This window comes from Oncorhynchus masou, unplaced genomic scaffold (assembly GCF_036934945.1).
Source record: "Oncorhynchus masou masou isolate Uvic2021 unplaced genomic scaffold, UVic_Omas_1.1 unplaced_scaffold_2750, whole genome shotgun sequence".
NCBI lineage: Eukaryota > Metazoa > Chordata > Actinopteri > Salmoniformes > Salmonidae > Oncorhynchus > Oncorhynchus masou.
In genome coordinates, this window is record NW_027009182.1 from 20,146 (window position 1) to 44,403 (window position 24,258).

The 24,258-nt window shown below is 46.8% G+C and overlaps 1 pseudogene; it reads left to right on the forward strand.

Moving 5' to 3' along the window:
- The first annotated feature begins 669 nt into the window (after positions 1-669).
- The window catches only part of LOC135533866 (insulin-like growth factor 1 receptor), a 30,767-nt pseudogene continuing 7,178 nt past the window's right edge, over positions 670-24,258 (forward strand).

The following is a 24,258-nucleotide window of genomic DNA, read 5'->3' on the forward strand; positions in this document are numbered from 1 at the left end:
AACTCTCACTTCCTCCCCAACTCTCACTTCCTCCCCAACTCTCACTTCCTCCCCAACTCTTACTTCCTCCCCAACTCTCACTTCCTCCCCAACTCTCACTTCCTCCCCAACTCTCACTTCCTCTCCAACTCTCACTTCCTCCCCAACTCTCACTTCCTCCCCACCTCTCACTCCCTCCCCACCTCTCACTCCCTCCCCATCTCTCTCCTCTCTCTCCCTCCCCATCTCTCTCCTCTCTCTCCCTCCCCACCTCTCTCCTCTCTCTCCCTCCCCTCCTCTCTCTCCTCTCTCTCCCTCCCCACCTCTCTCCCTCTCTCCCCCTCCCCACCTCTCTCCTCTCTCTCCCTCCCCACCTCTCTCCTCTCTCTCCCTCCCCACCTCTCTCCTCTCTCTCCCTCCCCACCTCCCTCCTCTCTCTCCCTCCCCACTTCTCTCCTCTCTCTCTCCCTCCCCACTTCTCTCCTCTCTCTCCCTCCCCACCTCTCTCTCTCTCTCTCCCTCCCCTCCTCTCTCTCTCTCTCTCCCTCCCCCACCTCTCTCCTCTCTCTCCCTCCCCACCTCTCTCCTCTCTCTCCCTCCCCACCTCTCTCCTCTCTCTCCCTCCCCACCTCTCTCCCTCTCTCTCCCTCCCCACCTCTCTCCTCTCTCTCCCTCCCCACCTCTCTCCCTCCCCACCTCTCTCTCCTCTCCTCTCTGTTCCTCCTCTCCGCCCCCCAATCCCCTCAGCATGTATGCTTTCCATGCAGTAGACAATCAGCACCTCCAGTTCTTGTGGGATTGGACCCAGCACAACCTGACCATCCGGGCCGGGAAACTGTTCTTCCGATCCAACCCTAAACTCTGCATGTCGGAGATCCGGAAGATGTGGCAGAGGACGGGCATCACAGAGAAGTTTGAGGAGGATGACTTCAGGAACAACGGAGACCGAGCAAGCTGTACTTTATTTATATTATACTGTACTATACAGCTCTATGGTATTATACTGTACTGCTCTATGGTATTATACTGTACTGCTCTATGGTATTATACTGTACTGCTCTATGGTATTATACTGTACTGCTCTATGGTATTATACTGTACTGCTCTATGGTATTATACTGTACTGCTCTATGGTACTATACTGTACTGCTCTATGGTATTATACTGTACTGCTCTATGGTATTATACTGTACAGCTCTATGGTACTATACTGTACTGCTCTATGGTATTATACTGTACTGCTCTATGGTATTATACTGTACTGCTCTATGGTATTATACTGTACAGCTCTATGGTATTATACTGTACTGCTCTATGGTATTATACTGTACAGCTCTATGGTATTATACTGTACTGCTCTATGGTATTATACTGTACTGCTCTATGGTATTATACTGTACTGCTCTATGATACCATACTTTATATTTAGCAGCTCTATACTATACAGCTCTATGATATTATACTTTATATTTAACAGCTCTATACTATACAGCTCTATTATACTATACTTTATATTTAACAGCTCTATACTATACAGCTCTATGATACCATACTTTATATTGAACAGCTCTGTACTATACAGCTCTATTATACTATACTTTATATTTAACAGCTCTATACTATACAGCTCTATGATACTATACTTTATATTTAACAGCTCTATGATACCATACTTTATATTGAACAGCTCTATACTATACAGCTGTATACTATATTTTATATTTAACAGCTCTATACTATACAGCTCTATGATACCATACTTTATATTTAACAGCTCTATACTATACAGCTCTATGATATTATACTTTATATTTAACAGCTCTATACTATACAGCTCTATGATACCATACTTTATATTTAACAGCTCTATGATACCATACTTTATATTTAACAGCTCTATACTATACAGCTCTATTTTACTATACTTTATATTTAACATGTCTATACTATACAGCTCTATTATATTATACTTTTTATTTAACAGCTCTATACTATACAGCTCTATGATACCATACTTTATATTTAGCAGCTCTATACTATACAGCTCTATGATATTATACTTTATATTTAACAGCTCTATACTATACAGCTCTATTATACTATACTTTATATTTAACAGCTCTATACTATACAGCTCTATGATACCATACTTTATATTTAACAGCTCTATACTATACAGCTCTATGCTATTATACTTTATATTTAACAGCTCTATACTATACAGCTCTATTATACTATACTTTATATTTAACAGCTCTATAATACTATACTTTATATTAAACCTTTTTAGTTACTACATGGCAGTACAAGTCAAAAGTTTGGACACCTACTCATTCAAGTTTTCTTTTTTCGTTTTGCTATTTTCTACATTAGTGAAAACATCCAAACTATGAAATAACACATATACAATTATGTAGTAACTAAAAAAGTTAAACAAATCAAAATATAGATTTTAGATTTTAGATTCTTCAAAATAGCCACCCTTTGCCTTGATGACAGCTTAGCACACTCTTGGCATTCTCGCAACAAGCTTCATGAGGAATACTTTTCCAACGGTCTTGAAGGAGTTCCCACATATGCTTAGCACTTGTTGGCTTTTTTTCCTTCACTCGGTGGTCCAACTCATCCAAACCATCTCAATTGGGTTGAGGTCAGGTGATTGTGGAGGCCAGGTCATCTGATGCAGCACTCCATCACTCTGCTTCTTGGTCAAATGGCCCTTACACAGCCTGGAGGTGTGTTGGGTCATTTTCCTGTTGAAAAACAAATGATAGTCCCACTAAGCGCAAACCAGATGGGATGGCATATCGCTGCAGAATGCTGTGGTGCCATGCTGGTTTATTCTAACTAAATCAGTGTCACTGGCAAATCATCCCCACACCATCACACCACCTCCTCCATGCTTCACGGTGGGAACCACACATGCAGAGATCATCCGTTCACCTACTCTGCATCGCACAAAGACACGGCGGTTGGAACCAAAAATCTCACATTTATACACATCAGACCAAAGGACAGATTTCCACTGGTCTAATGTACCATTGCTCGTGTTTCTTGGCCCAAGCAAGTCTTTTTCTTGTTTGTGTCCTTTAGTAGTGGTTTCTTTGCAGAAATTCAATCATGAAGTCCTGATTCACACAGTCTCCTCTGAACAGTTGATGTTGAGATGTGTCTGTTACTTGAACTGGGCTGCAATCTGAGGTGCAGTCAACTCTAATGAACGTATCCTCTGTAGCAGAGGTAACTCTGGGTCTTCCTTTCCTGTGGCAGTCCTCATGAGAGACAGGTAGCTCTAATGAACTGATCCTCTGCAGTAGAGGTAACTCTGGGTCTTCCTTTCCTGTGGCGGTCCTCATGAGGGACAGGTAACTCTAATGAACTGATCCTCTGCAGCAGAGGTAACTCTGGGTCTTCCTTTCCTGTGGCGGTCCTCATGAGAGCCAGTTAACTCTAATGAACTGATCCTCTGCAGTAGAGGTAACTCTGGGTCTTCCTTTCCTGTGGCGGTCCTCATGAGAGCCAGGTAACTCTAATGAACTGATCCTCTGCAGTAGAGGTAACTCTGGGTCTTCCTTTCCTGTGGCGGTCCTCATGAGAGACAGGTCACTCTAATGAACTGATCCTCTGCAGTAGAGGTAACTCTGGGTCTTCCTTTCCTGTGGCGGTCCTCATTAGAGCCAGTTTCATCATTGAACTTGAGGGTTTTTGCGACTGCACTTGAAGAAACTTTCAAAGTTCTTGAAATGTTCCGATTGACTGTGATATCTTCTGTATACCACCCCTACCTTGTCATAACACAACTGATTGGCACAAATGCATTGAGAAGGAAAGAAATGACTATTTCCTAAAAGAACAAGTCCACATTAACAAAAGAACAACTCAAATAAGCAAAGAGAAACGACACAAATTATCATTTTAACAAGGCACACCTTTTAATTGAAATGTATTCCAAGTGACTACAACGTGAAGCTGCTTGAGAGAATGCCAGTGTGTGCAAAGCTGTCATCAAGGCAAAGGGCGGCTACTTTGAAGAATCTGAAATATATTTTGATCAGTTTAACACTTTTTTGGTAACTACGTGATTTCATATGTGTTATTTCATAGTTTTGATGTCTTAACTATTATTCTACAATGTTGAAAATGGTCAAAATAAAGAGAACCCCTGGAATGAGTCGGTGTGTCCAAACCTTTGACTGGTACTGTATCTGGTTAAGCCATGTCCATTCATTGAAACAGTAGCTGTGTACTGCATGTGGAGTGGCAGGTAGCCTAGTGGTTAGAGCATTGGGCCAGTAACTGAAAGGTTGCTAGATCAAATCCCCGAGCTGACAAGGTACAAATATGTCCTTCTGCCCCTGAACATGGCAGGAAGAAAAATAAGAATTTGTTCATAACTGACTTGCCTAGTTAAATAAAGGTAAAATAAATCAATGTTTCAGCCATGTCCATTCGTTGAAGAAATATTTGTGTACTGCATGGTTCAGCCCACACCATATTGCCCTCGACAGCAAACTCTGGAAACAAACAAGTTCTACTTTTCCTGCTCTCACCACTTAGACAATGTAATGGGCTGGTTTGATCTCACCACTGAGAGAATGTAATGGGCTGGTTTGATCTCAACACTGAGACAATGTAATGGGCTGGTTTGATCTCAACACTGAGAGAATGTAATGGGCTGGTTTGATCTCACCACTGAGAGAATGTAATGGGCTGGTTTGATCTCACCACTGAGACAATGTAATGGGCTGGTTTGATCTCAACACTGAGACAATGTAATGGGCTGGTTTGATCTCACCACTGAGACAATGTAATAGGCTGGTTTGATGAGATGTTTCTAAGCACCTGTAGGATTAGGGCTGATCGTTGTGATTGGTTTTATTCTCCAGGTGAGCTGACTGTGGTTGTGATTGGTTGCCAGGTGAACAGGCTGTGTAAATTGTGTGATTGGTTGTGTTCACCAGGTGAGAGTAAGATCTTGCGGTTCAAGTCCAACAGTACGATGTCTAACCGTATCAAAGTGACCTGGCAGCGCTACAGACCCCCAGACTATAGAGACCTCATCTCATTCATACTATACTACAAGGAGGCGTAAGTTACTCTACAGTCTGTCTCTACTCCCTCTATATCCTCTAACCCATCAGTCTCTGTACTTCCTCTATATCCTCTAACCCATCAGTCTCTCTACTCCCTCTATATCCTCTAACCCATCAGTCTGTCTGTACTTCCTCTATATCCTAGAACATCATCTAACCCATCAGTTTCTCCACTTCCTCTATATCCCCTAACCCATCAGTCTGGCTCTACTTCCTCTATATCCTCTAACCCATCAGTCTCTCTACTCCCTCTATATCCTCTAACCCATCAGTCTCTCTACTCCCTCTATATCCTAGAACATCCTCTAACCCATCAGTCTGTCTGTACTTCCTCTATATCCTCTAACCCATCAGTCTCTCTACTCCCTCTATATCCTAGAACATCATCTAACCCATCAGTTTCTCCACTTCCTCTATATCCTCTAACCCATCAGGCTCTCTACTTCCTCTATATCCTAGAACATCATCTAACCCATCAGTTTCTCCACTTCCTCTATATCCTCTAACCCATCAGTCTCTCTACTTCCTCTATATCCTCTAACCCATCAGTCTCTCTACTTCCTCTATATCATCTAACCCATCAGTCTCTCTACTTCCTCTATATCCTCTAACCCATCAGTCTCTCTACTTCCTCTATATCATCTAACCCATCAGTCTCTCTACTTCCTCTATATCCTCTAACCCATCAGTCTCTCTACTTCCTCTATATCATCTAACCCATCAGTCTCTCTACTCCCTCTATATCCTAGAACATCCTCTAACCCATCAGTCTGTCTGTACTTCCTCTATATCCTCTAACCCATCAGTCTCTCTACTTCCTCTATATCCTCTAACCCATCAGTCTGTCTGTACTTCCTCTATATCCTCTAACCCATCAGTCTGTCTCTACTTCCTCTATATCCTCTAACCCATCAGTCTCTCTACTTCCTCTATATCCTCTAACCCATCAGTCTGTCTGTACTTCCTCTATATCCTCTAACCTATCAGTCTGTCTGTACTTCCTCTATATCCTAGAACATCATCTAACCCATCAGTTTCTCCACTTCCTCTATATCCTCTAACCCATCAGTCTCTCTACTCCCTCTATATCCTAGAACATCCTCTAACTCATCAGTCTGTCTGTACTTCCTCTATATCCTCTAACCCATCAGTCTCTCTACTCCCTCTATATCCTAGAACATCCTCTAACCCATCAGTCTGTCTGTACTTCCTCTATATCCCCTAACCCATCAGTCTCTGTACTTTCGCTATATCCTCTAACCCATCAGTCTCTCTACTTCCTCTATATCCTCTAAACCCATCAGTCTCTGTACTACCTCTATATCATCTAACCCATCAGTCTCTCTACTTCCTCTATATCCTCTAACCCATCAGTCTCTCTACTTCCTCTATATCCTCTAACCCATCAGTCTCTCTATATTCTCTAACCCATCAGTCTCTCTACTTCCTCTATATCCTCTAACCCATCACTCTACTTCCTCTATATCTAACCATAATCCATCAGTCTCTCTCTACTCCCTCTATATCCTAGAACATCCTCTAACCCATCAGTCTCTCTACTTCCTCTATATCCTCTAACCCATCAGTCTCTCTATATTCTCTCACCCATAAGTCTCTCTACTTCCTCTATATCCTAGAACATCCCCTAACCCATCAGTCTCTCTGTACTTCCTCTATATCCTAGAACATCCTCTAACCCATCACTCTACTTCATCTATAGCTAACCCTAACCCATCAGTCTCTCTCTACTTCCTCTATATCCCCTAACCCACCAGTTTCTCTGTACTTCCTCTATATCCTAGAACATCCCCTAACTCATCAGTCTGTCTTTACTTCCTCTATATCCCCTAACCCATCAGTCTGTCTCTACTTCCTCTATATCTAACCCTAACCCATCAGTCTGTCGCGACTTCCTCTATATCTAACCCTAACCCATCAGTCTGTCTCTACTTCCTCTATATCCTCTAACCCATCAGTCTCTCTACTTCCTCTATATCCTCTAACCCATCAGTCTGTCCTCTACTTCCTCTATATCCTCTAACCCATCAGTCTGTCCTCTACTTCCTCTATATCCTCTAACCCATCAGTCTCACTACTTCCTCTATATCCTCTAACCCATCAGTCTCACTACTTCCTCTATATCCTCTAACCCATCAGTCTCTCTATATTCTCTAACCCATCACTCTACTTCCTCTATATCTAACCATAACCCATCAGTCTCTCTCTACTTCCTCTATATTCTCTCACCCATAAGTCTCTCTACTTCCTCTATATCCTAGAACATCCCCTAACCCATCAGTCTCTCTGTACTTCCTCTATATCCTAGAACATCCTCTAACCCATCACTCTACTTCCTCTATATCTAACCCTAACCCATCAGTCTGTCTCTACTTCCTCTATATCCTCTAACCCATCAGTCTCTCTATATTCTCTAACCCATCAGTCTCTCTACTTCCTCTATATCCTCTAACCCATCACTCTACTTCCTCTATATCCCGAACCCATCAGTCTGTCTCTACTTCCTCTATATCCTAGAACATCCTCTAACCCATCAGTCTCTCTCTACTTCCTCTATATCCTCTAACCCTAACCCATCAGTCTGGCTCTACTTCCTCTATCCTCTAACCCATCAGTTTCTCTACTTCCTCTATATCCTCTAACCCATCAGTCTGGCTCTACTTCCTCTATCCTCTAACCCATCAGTTTCTCTACCTCCTCTATATCCTCTAACCCATCAGTCTCTCTACTTCCTCTATATCCTCTAACCCATCAGTCTGTCTCTACTTCCTCTATATCCTCTAACCCATCAGTCTCTCTATATTCTCTAACCCATCAGTCTCTCTACCTCCTCTATATCCTCTAACCCATGCGTCTCCCTCTCCTCCAGTGCGTACCAGAACATCACAGAGTTTGACGGCCAGGACGGTTGTGGCTCCAACAGTTGGAACATGGTGGACGTGGACCTTCCCCAGGAGAAGAATTCTGACCCAGGGGTTCTACTGTCGCCTCTCAAGCCCTGGACCCAGTACGCCATCTACGTCAAAGCCATCACTCTGGTGGCAGAGGATAGACACATCCTGGGAGCCAAGAGTGAAGTAGTCTACATCAGAACCAGCCCCTCAGGTAAAGGACAGGGGTGTAGGGGTTAGGGTGGAGGTGGAGGGGTTAGGGTGGAGGGTTAGGGTGGAGGGGTTAGGGTGGAGGGGTTAGGGTGGAGGGTTAGGGTGGAGGGGTTAGGGTGGAGGGGTTTGGGTGGAGGGTAGGGGTTTGGGTGGAGGGGTAGGGGTTTGGGTGGAGGGGTTTGGGTGTAGGGGTTTGGGTTTGGGTGTAGGGATTAGGGTGAAGGTGTAGGGGTTTAGGGGTTAGGGTGGAGGTGGTTAGGGTGGAGGGGTTTGGGTGGAGGGGTTTGGGTGGAGGGGTTTGGGTGGAGGGGTTAGGGTGGAGGTGTAGGGGTTAGGGTGTAGGGGTTAGGGTGTAGGGGTTAGGGTGTAGGGGTTAGGGTGGAGGTGTAGGGGTTAGGGTGGAGGTGGTTAGGGTGGAGGGGTTAGGGGTTAGAGTGGAGGTGGTTAGGGTGGAGGGGTTAGGGTGGAGGGGTTAGGGTGTAGGGGTTAGGGGTTAGAGTGGAGGTGGTTAGGGTGGAGGGGTTAGGGTGGAGGGGTTAGGGTGTAGGGGTTAGGGGTTAGAGTGGAGGTGGTTAGGGTGGAGGGGTTAGGGTGGAGGGGTTAGGGTGGAGGGGTTAGGGTGTAGGGGTTAGGGGTTAGAGTGGAGGTGGTTAGGGTGGAGGGGTTAGGGTGGAGGGGTTAGGGTGGAGGGGTTAGGGTGGAGGTGGAGGGGTTAGGGTGGAGGGGTTAGGGTGGAGGTGGAGGGGTTAGGGTGGAGGGGTTAGACATCCTGGGAGCCAAGAGTGAAGTAGTCTACATCAGAACCAGCCCCTCAGGTAAAGGACAGGGGTGTAGGGGTTAGGGTGTAGGGGTTAGGGTGTAGGGGTTAGGGTGGAGGGGTTAGGGTGGAGGAGGAGGGTTTAGCGTGGAGGGGTTAGACATCCTGGGAGCCAAGAGTGAAGAAGTCTACATCAGAACCAGCCCCTCAGGTAAAGGACAGGGGTGGAGGGGTTAGGGTGTAGGTGGAGGGTTTAGGGTGGAGGTGTAGGGGTTAGGGTGGAGGGGTTAGACATCCTGGGAGCCAAGAGTGAAGAAGTCTACATCAGAACCAGCCCCTCAGGTAAAGGACAGGGGTGTAGGGGTTAGGGTGTAGGGGTTAGGGTGTAGGGGTTAGGGTGGAGGGGTTAGGGTGGAGGGGTTAGGGTGGAGGGGTTAGGGTGGAGGTGGAGGGTTTAGGGTGGAGGGGTTAGGGTGGAGGTGGTTAGGGTGGAGGGGTTAGACATCCTGGGAGCCAAGAGTGAAGTAGTCTACATCAGAACCAGCCCCTCAGGTAAAGGACAGGGGTGTAGGGGTTAGGGTGTAGGGGTTAGGGTGTAGGGGTTAGGGTGTAGGGGTTAGGGTGTAGGGGTTAGGGGTTAGAGTGGAGGTGGTTAGGGTGGAGGGGTTAGGGTGGAGGGGTTAGGGTGTAGGGGTTAGGGTGTAGGGGTTAGGGTGTAGGGGTTAGGGTGTAGGGGTTAGGGTGTAGGGGTTAGGGTGTAGGGGTTAGGGTGTAGGGGTTAGGGTGTAGGGGTTAGGGTGGAGGGGTTAGGGTGGAGGGGTTAGAGTTTATTGATTAAGAACAGACCTGATGTATAATATGGGGGGTTGGATAGCAGAGCTCTAGGAAGTACTGTCACAAGGCCCAGTTACCATTCCTGTAGAGCCGTCCATGTCCCTGGATGTGACAACTGTTATAATCTGTTTCCTGTAGAGCCGTCCATGCCCCTGGATGTGACAACTGTTATAATCTGTTTCCTGTAGAGCCGTCCATGCCCCTGGATGTGCCAACTGTTATAATCTGTTTCCTGTAGAGCCGTCCATGCCCCTGGATGTGACAACTGTTATAATCTGTTTCCTGTAGAGCCGTCCATGCCCCTGGATGTGCCAACTGTTATAATCTGTTTCCTGTAGAGCCGTCCATGCCCCTGGATGTGACAACTGTTATAATCTGTTTCCTGTAGAGCCGTCCATGCCCCTGGATGTGACAACTGTTATAATCTGTTTCCTGTAGAGCCGTTCATGCCCCTGGATGTGACAACTGTTATAATCTGTTTCCTGTAGAGCCGTCCATGCCCCTGGATGTGCCAACTGTTATAATCTGTTTTCTGTAGAGCCGTCCATGCCCCTGGATGTGACAACTGTTATAATCTGTTTCCTGTAGAGCCGTCCATGCCCCTGGATGTGCCAACTGTTATAATCTGTTTCCTGTAGAGCCGTCCATGCCCCTGGATGTGACAACTGTTATAATCTGTTTCCTGTAGAGCCGTCCATGCCCCTGGATGTGACAACTGTTATAATCTGTTTCCTGTAGAGCCGTCCATGCCCCTGGATGTGCCAACTGTTATAATCTGTTTCCTGTAGAGCCGTCCATGCCCCTGGATGTGACAACTGTTATAATCTGTTTCCTGTAGAGCCGTCCATGCCCCTGGATGTGACAACTGTTATAATCTGTTTCCTGTAGAGCCGTCCATGCCCCTGGATGTGACAACTGTTATAATCTGTTTCCTGTAGAGCCGTCCATGTCCCTGGATGTGACAACTGTTATAATCTGTTTCCTGTAGAGCTGTCCATGCCCCTGGATGTGACAACTGTTATAATCTGTTTCCTGTAGAGCCGTCCATGCCCCTGGATGTGACAACTGTTATAATCTGTTTCCTGTAGAGCCGTCCATGCCCCTGGATGTGCCAACTGTTATAATCTGTTTCCTGTAGAGCCGTCCATGCCCCTGGATGTGCCAACTGTTATAATCTGTTTCCTGTAGAGCCGTCCATGCCCCTGGATGTGACAACTGTTATAATCTGTTTCCTGTAGAGCCGTCCATGCCCCTGGATGTGACAACTGTTATAATCTGTTTCCTGTAGAGCCGTCCATGCCCCTGGATGTGACAACTGTTATAATCTGTTTCCTGTAGAGCCGTCCATGCCCCTGGATGTGACAACTGTTATAATCTGTTTCCTGTAGAGCCGTCCATGCCCCTGGATGTGCCAACTGTTATAATCTGTTTCCTGTAGAGCCGTCCATGCCCCTGGATGTGACAACTGTTATAATCTGTTTCCTGTAGAGCCGTCCATGCCCCTGGATGTGACAACTGTTATAATCTGTTTCCTGTAGAGCCGTCCATGTCCCTGGATGTGACAACTGTTATAATCTGTTTCCTGTAGAGCCGTCCATGCCCCTGGATGTGACAACTGTTATAATCTGTTTCCTGTAGAGCCGTCCATGCCCCTGGATGTGCCAACTGTTATAATCTGTTTCCTGTAGAGCCGTCCATGCCCCTGGATGTGACAACTGTTATAATCTGTTTCCTGTAGAGCCGTCCATGCCCCTGGATGTGACAACTGTTATAATCTGTTTCCTGTAGAGCCGTCCATGCCCCTGGATGTGACAACTGTTATAATCTGTTTCCTGTAGAGCCGTCCATGCCTCTGGATGTGACAACTGTTATAATCTGTTTCCTGTAGAGCCGTCCATGCCTCTGGATGTGACAACTGTTATAATCTGTTTCCTGTAGAGCCGTCCATGCCTCTGGATGTGACAACTGTTATAATCTGTTTCCTGTAGAGCCGTCCATGCCCCTGGATGTGACAACTGTTATAATCTGTTTCCTGTAGAGCCGTCCATGTCCCTGGATGTGACAACTGTTATAATCTGTTTCCTGTAGAGCCGTCCATGCCCCTGGATGTGAGAACATACTCTAACTCCTCTACCAACCTGGTGGTCCGCTGGTCTCCCCCTGCCTCCCCCAATGGGAACCACACCTATTACCTGGTCCGCTGGCAGCAACAGGCTGAAGACAGAGAGCTATACCAACACAACTACTGCTCTAAAGGTCACTACCCTGACCCCTCCACCCTGACCCCTCCACCCTGACCCCTCCACCCTGACCCCCCTCCACCCTGACCCCCCTCCACCCTGACCCCCCTCCACCCTGACCCCTCCACCATAACCCCTCCACCCTGACCCCTCCACCCTGACCCCTGACCCCTCCACCATAACCCCTCCTCTCTCTGTCTCTCCTCAGAACTGAAGATCCCGGTCCGTATAGCTGCTACCGGGTTGACTGACATGGAGGAGGACCTGAAGCCTACTAAACCAGACGTTGGTGGGGGGGACAAGGGGCCGTGCTGTCCCTGTCCTAAATCCGTAGGAGACCTGGAGGCAGAGGCAGCTGACGCTTCATACAGAAAAGTCTTTGAGAACTTTTTACACAACTCTATCTTTACCCCCAGGTAAGCAGATCACAGGCCGTAACACACACACACACACACCTGGGGAGAACGTCTTACACAACTCTATCTTTACCCCCAGGTAAGCAGATCACAGGCCGTAAACACACACACACACACACACACACACCTGGGGAGAACGTCTTACACAACTCTATCTTTACCCCCAGGTAAGCAGATCACAGGCCGTACACACACACACACACACACACACACCTGGGGAGAACGTCTTACACAACTCTATCTTTACCCCCAGGTAAGCAGATCACAGGCCGTAACACACACACACACACACACACACACACCTGGGGAGAACGTCTTACACAACTCTATCTTTACCCCCAGGTAAGCAGATCACAGGCCGTAACACACACACACACACACACACACACACCTGGGGAGAACGTCTTACACAACTCTATCTTTACCCCCAGGTAAGCAGATCACAGGCCGTAACACACACCTGGGTAGGATCCAGTAGGACACCACCTAAATCTTCTGAAATGGAAAACAAATATGAGCAGTCTTGTTGAACAAATGGCCATTTATACTGAACACCAATATAAACACGACATATAAAGTGTTGGTCCCATGTTTCATGAGCTGAAATAAAAGATACCAGAAATGCTTATTCCTCTCAAATTCTGTGCACAAATATGTGCACAAATAACCCTGTTAGTGAGCATTTCTCCTTTGCCAAGATAATCCATCTACCTGACAGGTGTGGCATATCAAGAAGCTGATTAAATATCCTGATCATTACGCAGTACGGTTGACTGGCGTGAACCCGGTTACTGAGATTTAACGGGATTATTTTTCCTTGCATAAATAACTCTGAAACCGGTTAATTCTAATAAATTATTGAAATGAACAGCGTGGCGTGAAAATGAACTGTTAAATTATATGTGATGACTAAATCTGGTTTCTCTACAGCTTCTGATGATGAATCAATGCTCAGGGTGGGGGACGGACAGGCCATCTCAGGGTGGGGGGCGGACGGCCCGTCTCAGGGTGGGGGGCGGACGGCCCGTCTCAGGGTGGGGGGCGGACGGCCCGTCTCAGGGTGGGGGACGGACAGGCCGTCTCAGGGTGTTACCATCTGGTTGGTCTGTTACCATCTGGTTGGTCTGTTACCATCTGGTTGGTCTGTTACCATCTGGTTGGTCTGTTACCATCTGGTTGATCTGTTACCATCTGGTTGATCTGTTACCATCTGGTTGATCTGTTACCATCTGGTTGATCTGTTTACCATCTGGTTGGTCTGTTACCATCTGTTTACCATCTCTTACCATCTGGTTGGTCTGTTACCATCTGTTACCATCTGGTTGGTCTGTTACCATCTGGTTGGTCTGTTACCATCTGGTTGGTCTGTTACCATCTGTTTACCATCTGGTTGATCTCTTACCATCTGGCTGGTCTGTTACCATCTGGTTGGTCTGTTACCATCTGGTTGGTCTGTTACCATCTGTTACCATCTGGGCGGTCTGTTACCATCTGGGCGGTCTGTTACCATCTGGGCGGTCTGTTACCATCTGGGCGGTCTGTTACCATCTGGGCCGTCTGTTACCATCTGGTTGGTCTATGATACAGTAATATAAAGACTGAATGCATGTCTAATTTACCATCTGGTTAGTCTAATTTACCATCTGGTTAGTCTAATTTACCGTCTGGTTATTCTAATTTACCATCTGGTTGATCTATGATACAGTAATATAAAGACTGAATGCATGTCTAATTTACCATCTGGTTAGTCTAATTTACCATCTGGTTAGTCTAATTTACCATCTGGTTAGTCTAATTTACCCATCTGGTTAGTCTAATTTACCATCTGGTTAGTCTAATTTACCATCTGGTTAGTCTAATATACCCATCTGGTTAGTCTAATATACCCATCTGGTTAGTCTAATTTTACCCATCTGGTTAGTCTAATTTTACCCATCTGGTTAGTCTAATTTTACCCATCTGGTTAGTCTAATTTTACCCATCTGGTTAGTCTAATTTTACCCATCTCCATCTGGTTAGTCTAATATACCATCTGGTTAGTCTAATATACCCATCTGGTTAGTCTAATATACCCATCTGGTTAGTCTAATATACCCATCTGGTTAGTCTAATATACCCATCTTGTTAGTCTAATATACCCATCTGGTTAGTCTGATATACCCATCTGGTTAGTCTGATATACCCATCTGGTTAGTCTAATTTACCCATCTGGTTAGTCTAATTTACCATCTGGTTAGTCTGATATACCCATCTGGTTAGTCTGATATACCATCTGGTTAGTCTGATATACCCATCTGGTTAGTCTGATATACCATCTGGTTAGTCTGATATACCCATCTGGTTAGTCTGATATACCCATCTGGTTAGTCTGATATACCCATCTGGTTAGTCTGATATACCCATCTGGTTAGTCTGATATACCCATCTGGTTAGTCTGATATACCCATCTGGTTAGTCTGATATACCCATCTGGTTAGTCTGATATACCCATCTGGTTAGTCTGATATACCCATCTGGTTAGTCTGATATACCCATCTGGTTAGTCTGATATACCCATCTGGTTAGTCTGATATACCCATCTGGTTAGTCTGATATACCCATCTGGTTAGTCTGATATACCCATCTGGTTAGTCTGATATACCCATCTGGTTAGTCTGATATACCCATCTGGTTAGTCTAATATACCCATCTGGTTAGTCTAATTTTACCCATCTGGTTAGTCTAATATACCCATCTGGTTAGTCTAATTTACCCATCTGGTTAGTCTAATATACCCATCTGGTTAGTCTAATATACCCATCTGGTTAGTCTGATATACCCATCTGGTTAGTCTAATTTTACCCATCTGGTTAGTCTAATTTTACCCATCTGGTTAGTCTAATTTTACCCATCTGGTTAGTCTGATATACCCATCTGGTTAGTCTAATTTACCCATCTGGTTAGTCTAATTTTACCCATCTGGTTAGTCTAATTTTACCCATCTGGTTAGTCTAATTTTACCCATCTGGTTAGTCTAATTTTACCCATCTGGTTAGTCTAATTTTACCCATCTGGTTAGTCTAATTTTACCCATCTGGTTAGTCTAATTTTACCCATCTGGTTAGTCTAATTTTACCCATCTCCATCTGGTTAGTCTAATATACCCATCTGGTTAGTCTAATATACCATCTGGTTAGTCTAATATACCCATCTGGTTAGTCTAATTTACCCATCTGGTTAGTCTGATATACCCATCTGGTTAGTCTAATATACCCATCTGGTTAGTCTGATATACCATCTGGTTAGTCTAATATACCCATCTGGTTAGTCTAATATACCCATCTGGTTAGTCTAATATACCCATCTGGTTAGTCTAATATACCCATCTGGTTAGTCTAATATACCCATCTGGTTAGTCTAATTTTACCCATCTGGTTAGTCTGATATACCCATCTGGTTAGTCTAATTTTACCCATCTGGTTAGTCTAATTTTACCCATCTGGTTAGTCTAATTTTACTCATCTCCATCTGGTTAGTCTAATATACCATCTGGTTAGTCTAATATACCCATCTGGTTAGTCTAATATACCCATCTGGTTAGTCTAATATACCCATCTGGTTAGTCTAATATACCCATCTGGTTAGTCTAATTTTACCCATCTGGTTAGTCTAATTGAGCCATCTCCATCTGGTTAGTCTAATTTACCCATGTGGTTAGTCTAATTTACCATCTGGTTAGTCTAATTTATCATCTGGTTAGTCTAATTTAGCCATCTCCATCTGGTTAGTCTAATTTATCATCTGGTGAGTCTAATTTAGCCATCTCCATTTGGTGAAGTTGCATTTCAATCAAATAATTTCAAAGTTTATTTGTCACATGTTCCAAATTCAAAAGGTGTAGACCTTACAGTGAAATGCTTAGCTTACAGTGATGGGCCGTACGCTCTACCCTCTGTAGTGCCTTGCAGTCGGAGGCTGAGCAGTTGCCATACCAGGCGGTGATGCAACCCGTCAGGATGCTCTCGATGGTGCAGCTGTAAAACTTTTTGAGGATCTGAGGACCCATGCCAAATCTTTTCAGTCTCCTGAGGGGGAATAGGTTTTGTCGTGACCTCTTCACGAATGTTTTGGTGTGTTTGGACCATTCTAGTTTGTTCATGGTCTGACTCTCTCATAGAAATACTGTCCAGGAGATCCGGCCAGCCAGAGTTCTGTCAGGCTGCTCAGAGGATAGGTTTGTCTGTGTCCGTCTGTCTGTTCCCCAGCCAGTCAAACAGCCCTGGTCAGCTCTACTGGAACATGTCTATAGGGAAGCACCCTAGTGAGAGAAAAGTCAGGATTTACAGAGAGAGCAATGGGAAAAAAAGGGAGGGGATGAAGAGAAGGGAAAACCCCAGTCTGCCACGGCAGCTCCCCGCCAGACACACTGGACCTGGTGTCGCCTGACTGGATCTGGTGTCGCCTGACTGGATCTGGTGTCGTCTGACTGGACCTGGTGTCGCCTGACTGGATCTGGTGTCGCCTGACTGGACCTGGTGTCGTCTGACTGGATCTGGTGTCGCCTGACTGGATCTGGTGTCGCCTGACTGGACCTGGTGTCGCCTGACTGGATCTGGTGTCGCCTGACTGGATCTGGTGTCGTCTGACTGGATCTGGTGTCGTCTGACTGGATCTGGTGTCGTCTGACTGGATCTGGTGTCGTCTGACTGGATCTGGTGTCGTCTGACTGGATCTGGTGTCGTCTGACTGGATCTGGTGTCGCCTGACTGGATCTGGTGTCGCCTGACTGGATCTGGTGTCGCCTGACTGGATCTGGTGTCGCCTGACTGGACCTGGTGTCGCCTGACTGGACCTGGTGTCGCCTGACTGGATCTGGTGTCGCCTGACTGGACCTGGTGTCGCCTGACTGGACCTGGTGTCGCCTGACTGGACCTGGTGTCGCCTGACTGGATCTGGTGTCGCCTGACTGGACCTGGTGTCGCCTGACTGGACCTGGTGTCGCCTGACTGGACCTGGTGTCGCCTGACTGGACCTGGTGTCGCCTGACTGGACCTGGTGTCGCCTGACTGGACCTGGTGTCGCCTGACTGGACCTGGTGTCGCCTGACTGGACCTGGTGTCGCCTGACTGGAAATGGAGAGGAGTCCATCTGGAATAGTCATGGAACACATGAACAGAGGAGATCCTCTGAAGCAACAGGACCGACTGGATCAGTGTAATAGAGGGAGGGAGATTGTAACGGAACAATCCTCTACTGCTGAAAATCCAAGCCGTGTTTTTGCCAGTGAAAGGATTCCTCCACACAGGTTATTTGTTGACTAGTGTTTTGTTAGTGTTTGGACGACTGTGATTGTCACTCCCACATCCCTCTGCTCTCTCTCCCTCTCTTCCAGACCTCCAGACAGGCGCCGTCGGGATCTATTTGGCGTGGCTAACCGTACCATCCTCCGTGGTGTGACCACCTACCCTAACGCCACGTCACCTGACCTTTGGGCCAACGCTACAGAGGCGGAGTTAGCGGACAGGGAGTATGACTTCGTAGAGTGGGCAGTCAGCGAGCGGGAGCTGCAGATATCCGGTCTGCAGCCGTTCACGGTTTACCGGATCGACATCCACGCCTGTAACCAACAGGTGAAACGCTGCAGCGCGGCAGAGTTCATCTTCTCCAGGACCAAACCTGCAGGTTCGTACTGCTCCCTCATCTCTCTTTCATTATACAGTAGAGCTTTGGTTGAAACTAAACATTCCCATAGTACTGAGTTAAGTTACTCAGCACTGCAGAGTTCATCTTGATGCCTGACACTTTTCTTGTTTGCGTGAGGTGAATTTATGTGTGTTATCATGTCATATATTGTCATCACTACTAGAAGATTTTATGACTGACACGGATTTAACATATGTTTATTGGAACTGGCTAGAGGGGTATCCTACGAAGCAGGTTAGAGGGGTATCCTACGAAGCAGGTTAGAGGGGTATCCTACGAAGCAGGTTAGAGGGGTATCCTACGAAGCAGGTTAGAGGGGTATCCTACGAAGCAGGTTTGAGGGGTATCCTACGAAGCAGGTTTGAGGGGTTTGTGAGCTAACTTTGGTCAACTCAGTCGTACGAAAGTAGCTTAACTTTTAGTCAGGTACATTTCTATGACAACCAATCATTCAGAACTAACCTGCTCCAGGGCAGGCTAACTCAGGGCTAACTCCACTATCCTGCATTCAGAACTAACCTGCTCCAGGGCAGGCTAACTCAGGGCTAACTCCACTATCCTGCATTCAGAACTAACCTGCTCCAGGGCAGGCTAACTCAGGGCTAACTCCACTATCCTGCATTCAGAACTAACCTGCTCCAGGGCAGGCTAACTCAGGGCTAACTCCACTAATAAACCCCAGGAAGAGTAGCTGCTGCCTTGGCAGGAACTAATGGAGATCCATAATAAACCCCAGGAAGAGTAGCTGCTGCCTTGACAGGAACTAATGGAGATCCATAATAAACCCCAGGAAGAGTAGCTGCTGCCTTGCCAGGAACTAATGGGGATCCATAATATACCCCAGGAAGAGTAGCTGCTGCCTTGGCAGGAACTAATGGGAATCCATAATAATAAATACAAGACATCGTTCTAAGCATGTTCAGAGAGAGAAAGACCCTACTCTGAAAGACCATGCCCCAAAAGTCCATGGGGTGGAGAGAAAGACCCTCCCATTTAACATTGATACTCTAATTTTCCCAGTACCCATCAAGAGGTTGCTACAACCTGGCCTGTGAATGAACGTTTACCATGTAGGTACCCAGGTCTAGAGATAAATGAAAGGGATCACGGTGAAAGACTGTGACACAGTCAAACCCACCTTGTTCACTCTGGCCTGCATCTAGCCGATCTAGGGTGTAATCATTCGCAAACGAGAGTTTCTATTGGACAAATCTCAGCTATGTTTATCCCCCTTTCATTCCATTTGCCTCCTTTTAAGAATTGTTATTCATCAGAATCAGCTGAATGAATTCACCCCTGGTCACACACAAACAACATGACTACTGTCATAGCAGCCACGTACAAACAGCATGACCACTGTCATAGCAGCCATGTACAAACAGCATGATCACTGTCATAGCAGCCACATACAAACAGCATGACCACTGTCATAGCAGCCACGTACAAACAGCATGACCACTGTCATAGCAGCCACACACACAGCATGACCACCGTCATAGCAGCCACGTACAAACAGCATGACCACCGTCATAGCAGCCACATACAAACAGCATGACCACTGTCATAGCAGCCACATACAAACAGCATGACCACTGTCATAGCAGCCACATACAAACAGCATGACCACTGTCATAGCAGCCACGTACAAACAGCATGACCACTGTCATAGCAGCCACGTACAAACAGCATGACCACTGTCATAGCAGCCACGTACAAACAGCATGACCACCGTCATAGCAGCCACCTACAAACAGCATGACTACCGTCATAGCAGCCACGTACAAACAGCATGACCACTGTCATAGCAGCCACGTACAAACAGCATGACCACTGTCATAGCAGCCACGTACAAACAGCATGACCACTGTCATAGCAGCCACGTACAAACAGCATGACCACTGTCATAGCAGCCACGTACAAACAGCATGACCACTGTCATAGCAGCCACGTACAAACAGCATGACCACTGTCATAGCAGCCACGTACAAACAGCATGACCACTGTCATAGCAGCCACGTACAAACAGCATGATCACCGTCATAGCAGCCACTGGCATAGCAGCCACATACAAACAGCATGACCACTGTCGTAGCAGCCACTGGCATAGCAGCCACATACAAACAGCATGATCATTGTCGTAGCAGCCACTGGCATAGCAGCCACATACAAACAGCATGATCACTGTCATAGCAGCCACTGGCATAGCAGCCACTGGCATAGCAGCCACTGGCATAGCAGCCACATACAAACAGCATGATCACCGTCATAGCAGCCACTGGCATAGCAGCCACATACAAACAGCATGATCACTGTCGTAGCAGCCACTGGCATAGCAGCCACATACAAACAGCATGATCACTGTCGTAGCAGCCACTGGCATAGCAGCCACATACAAACAGCATGATCACTGTCGTAGCAGCCACTGGCATAGCAGCCACATACAAACAGCATGACCACTGTCATAGCAGCCACATACAAACAGCATGACCACTGTCATAGCAGCCACGTACAAACAGCATGACCACTGTCATAGCAGCCACTGTCATAGCAGCCACATACAAACAGCATGACCACTGTCATAGCAGCCACTGGCATAGCAGCCACATACAAACAGCATGACCACTGTCATAGCAGCCACATACAAACAGCATGACCACTGTCATAGCAGCCACGTACAAACAGCATGACCACTGTCATAGCAGCCACGTACAAACAGCATGACCACTGTCATAGCAGCCACATACAAACAGCATGACCACTGTCATAGCAGCCACGTACAAACAGCATGACCACTGTCATAGCAGCCACGTACAAACAGCATGACCACTGTCATAGCAGCCACGTACAAACAGCATGACCACCGTCATAGCAGCCACGTACAAACAGCATGACCACTGTCATAGCAGCCACGTACAAACAGCATGACCACTGTCATAGCAGCCACGTACAAACAGCATGATCACTTTGCTCTTTGTAGAATTCCTTCTCGCATCCAGGCGCTCTCCTCTTCAACTTTTCCCTTCGCTTGCAGACTTTTGTGCACCACATCAGCTGTCTGTGATCAGGCGAGAACAAACTTCCAAGGCAAACCTTCATATCATAACCGCTACACACCGCCTACATTGTTGTCACCATATTAGCTACGTCATAGCTAGTCAACATAGCTACGAGAGCTAATGCATTAGTAAAACCGCTACAATCATGCAGTAGTCAGCAAGCAGTTTAGCAGTTCCCCCGGCAGGCCCCGGTGGCAATAAATTAATAGAACCAAAAGCAATACCTTGACTTGGAAGAGTTCCACTATTGCAAAACATAGCCAGCTAGCAGGCTAGCCAACAGCGCTGTTGAGGCTACTGTAGACCTTCATTGCAAAATGTGTTTTTATCAGTTATTTGGTGACTTGAATATATTTAGTATAGTTTTATCTAAAAAGGTAAACTTAATTTTTTAAATGTTTCACTATTTCTATTTTCTGAAATTCACTGAGGAGGATGGAGTCCGCTTCCTCCTCTGAGGAGCCTCCACTGTTGTGGCGGTCGTTGAGTCTGTTGTGGCGGTCGTTGAGTCTGTTGTGGCGGTCGTTGAGTCTGTTGTGGCGGTCGTTGAGTCTGTTGTGGCGGTCGTTGAGTCTGTTGTGGCGGTCGTTGAGTCTGTTGTGGCGGTCGTTGAGTCTGTCGTGGCGGTCGTTGAGTCTGTCGTGGCGGTCGTTGAGTCTGTCGTGGCGGTCGTTGAGTCTGTCGTGGCGGTCGTTGAGTCTGTCGTGGCGGTCGTTGAGTCTGTCGTGGCGGTCGTTGAGTCTGTCGTGGCGGTCGTTGAGTCTGTCGTGGCGGTCGTTGAGTCTGTCGTGGCGGTCGTTGAGTCTGTCGTGGCGGTCGTGAGTCTGTCGTGGCGGTCGTTGAGTCTTGTGGTGGTCATCGAGTCTGACATGCTGCTGTTCCTCCTCTGTTCTTCCCCCCTCTGCTCTGTGAACACATGCTGCTGTTCCTCCTCTGTGCTTCCCCCCTCTGCTCTGTGTACACATGCTGCTGTTCCTCCTCTGTTCTTCCCCCCTCTGCTCTGTGAACCCATGCTGCTGTTCCTCCTCTGTTCTTCCCCCCTCTGCTCTGTGTACACATGCTGCTGTTCCTCCTCTGTTCTTCCCCCTCTGTTCTGTGTACACATGCTGCTGTTCCTCCTCTGTTCTTCCCCCCTCTGTTCTGTGTACACATGCTGCTGTTCCTCTTCTGTTCTTCCCCCCTCTGCTCTGTGAACCCATGCTTCTGTTCCTCCTCTGTTCTTCCCCCCTCTGCTCTGTGAACCCATGCTGCTGTTCCTCCTCTGTTCTTGCCCCCTCTGCTCTCTGTAAATTTCCCCACATGTGAAACTTACTGCACAGTGGAACTTCAGTATGGTTTAATACAGTCATGTTATGGATAGGAGTGAGGAAAGAGCCAGTTGATCGAGCAACACTGCATGAATATGTAATAACAGCAGTAGCAGCCTATTTCACACCACAGCTCGCTGAATTTGCAAGGTTACTTTTCACACATTATTTTATTTTTCTCGGCAAAATGAAAATGTGGCACTGACTCGCCCGCACATGGATTGGTGTTTCAGCATTGTCTCAATGAAGAGTTGGGCGTTCGACTGGAGCTATCCAGTAAGGGGACGAGCAATATCCACCATCGTAGTACGGATGAAGCCTGAGATGGAATGTGAAGCGAACTGAAGCTGGGTAACTTTATTAAAGCCTGAGGAGATTTAGCTTGCTTCACAGTAAACCCCTGAGGAATGTGAAGCGAACTGAAGCTGGTGAACTGAAGCTGGGTAACTTTATTAAAGCCTGAGGAGATTTAGCTTGCTTCACAGTAAACCCCTGAGGAATGTAAAGCAAACTGAAGCTGGTGAACTGAAGCTGGGTAACTTTATTAAAGCCTGAATAGATTTAGCTTGCTTCACAGTAAACCCCGCAGGAATGTAAAGCAAACTGAAGCTGGTGAACTGAAGCTGGGTAACTTTATTAAAGCCTGAATAGATTTAGCTTGCTTCACAGTGAACCCCTCTGGTGTGGTCCATATGTAACATGTGTCATGTCTCGTACCAACAGAGAAGGCGGATGACATCCCAGGCCCAGTGATCTGGACTGGAGAGGATGATTCTGTGTTCCTCCGCTGGCCTGAACCCTCGTCCCCAACGCACTCATCCTCATGTATGAGATCAAGTTCAGACTGGGCACTGAGGTAAGAGACACACCTCTCCACTGCTCCCTTCCTCAATGGTGGTGAGGATGATGACTGATCGTTGACATTGTATGGGGGGGGGGGTTAACCCAGTAATGTTGGTGGTGAGGATGATGACTGATCGTTGACATTGTATGGGGGGTAACCCAGTAATGTTGGTGGTGAGGATGATGACTGATCGTTGACATTGTATGGGGGGGGTTAACCCAGTAATGTTGGTGGTGAGGATGACTGATCGTTGACATTGTATGGGAAGTTAACCCAGTAATGTTGGTGGTGAGGATGATGACTGATCGTTGACATTGTGGGGGGGGGTAACCCAGTAATGTTGTTGGTGAGGATGATGACTGATCGTTGACATTGTATGGGGGGGGTAACCCAGTAATGTTGGTGGTGAGGATGATGACTGATCGTTGACATTGTATGGGGGGGTAACCCAGTAATGTTGGTGATGAGGATGATGACTGATCGTTGACAGTGTATGGGGGGGGGGGGGGGGGGGGGGGTAACCCAGTAATGTTGGTGATGAGGATGATGACTGATCGTTGACAGTGTATGGGGGGGTAACCCAGTAATGTTGGTGGTGAGGATGATGACTGATCGTTGACATTGTATGGGGGGGGGGGGTAACCCAGTAATGTTGGTGATGAGGATGATGACTGATCGTTGACAGTGTATGGGGGGTAACCCAGTAATGTTGGTGGTGAGGATGATGACTGATCGTTGACATTGTATGGGGGGTAACCCAGTAATGTTGGTGGTGAGGATGATGACTGATCGTTGACATTGTATGGGGGTAACCCAGTAATGTTGGTGATGAGGATGATGACTGATCGTTGACATTGTATGGGGGGGGGGTAACCCAGTAATGTTGGTGATGAGGATGATGACTGATCGTTGACAGTGTATGGGGGGT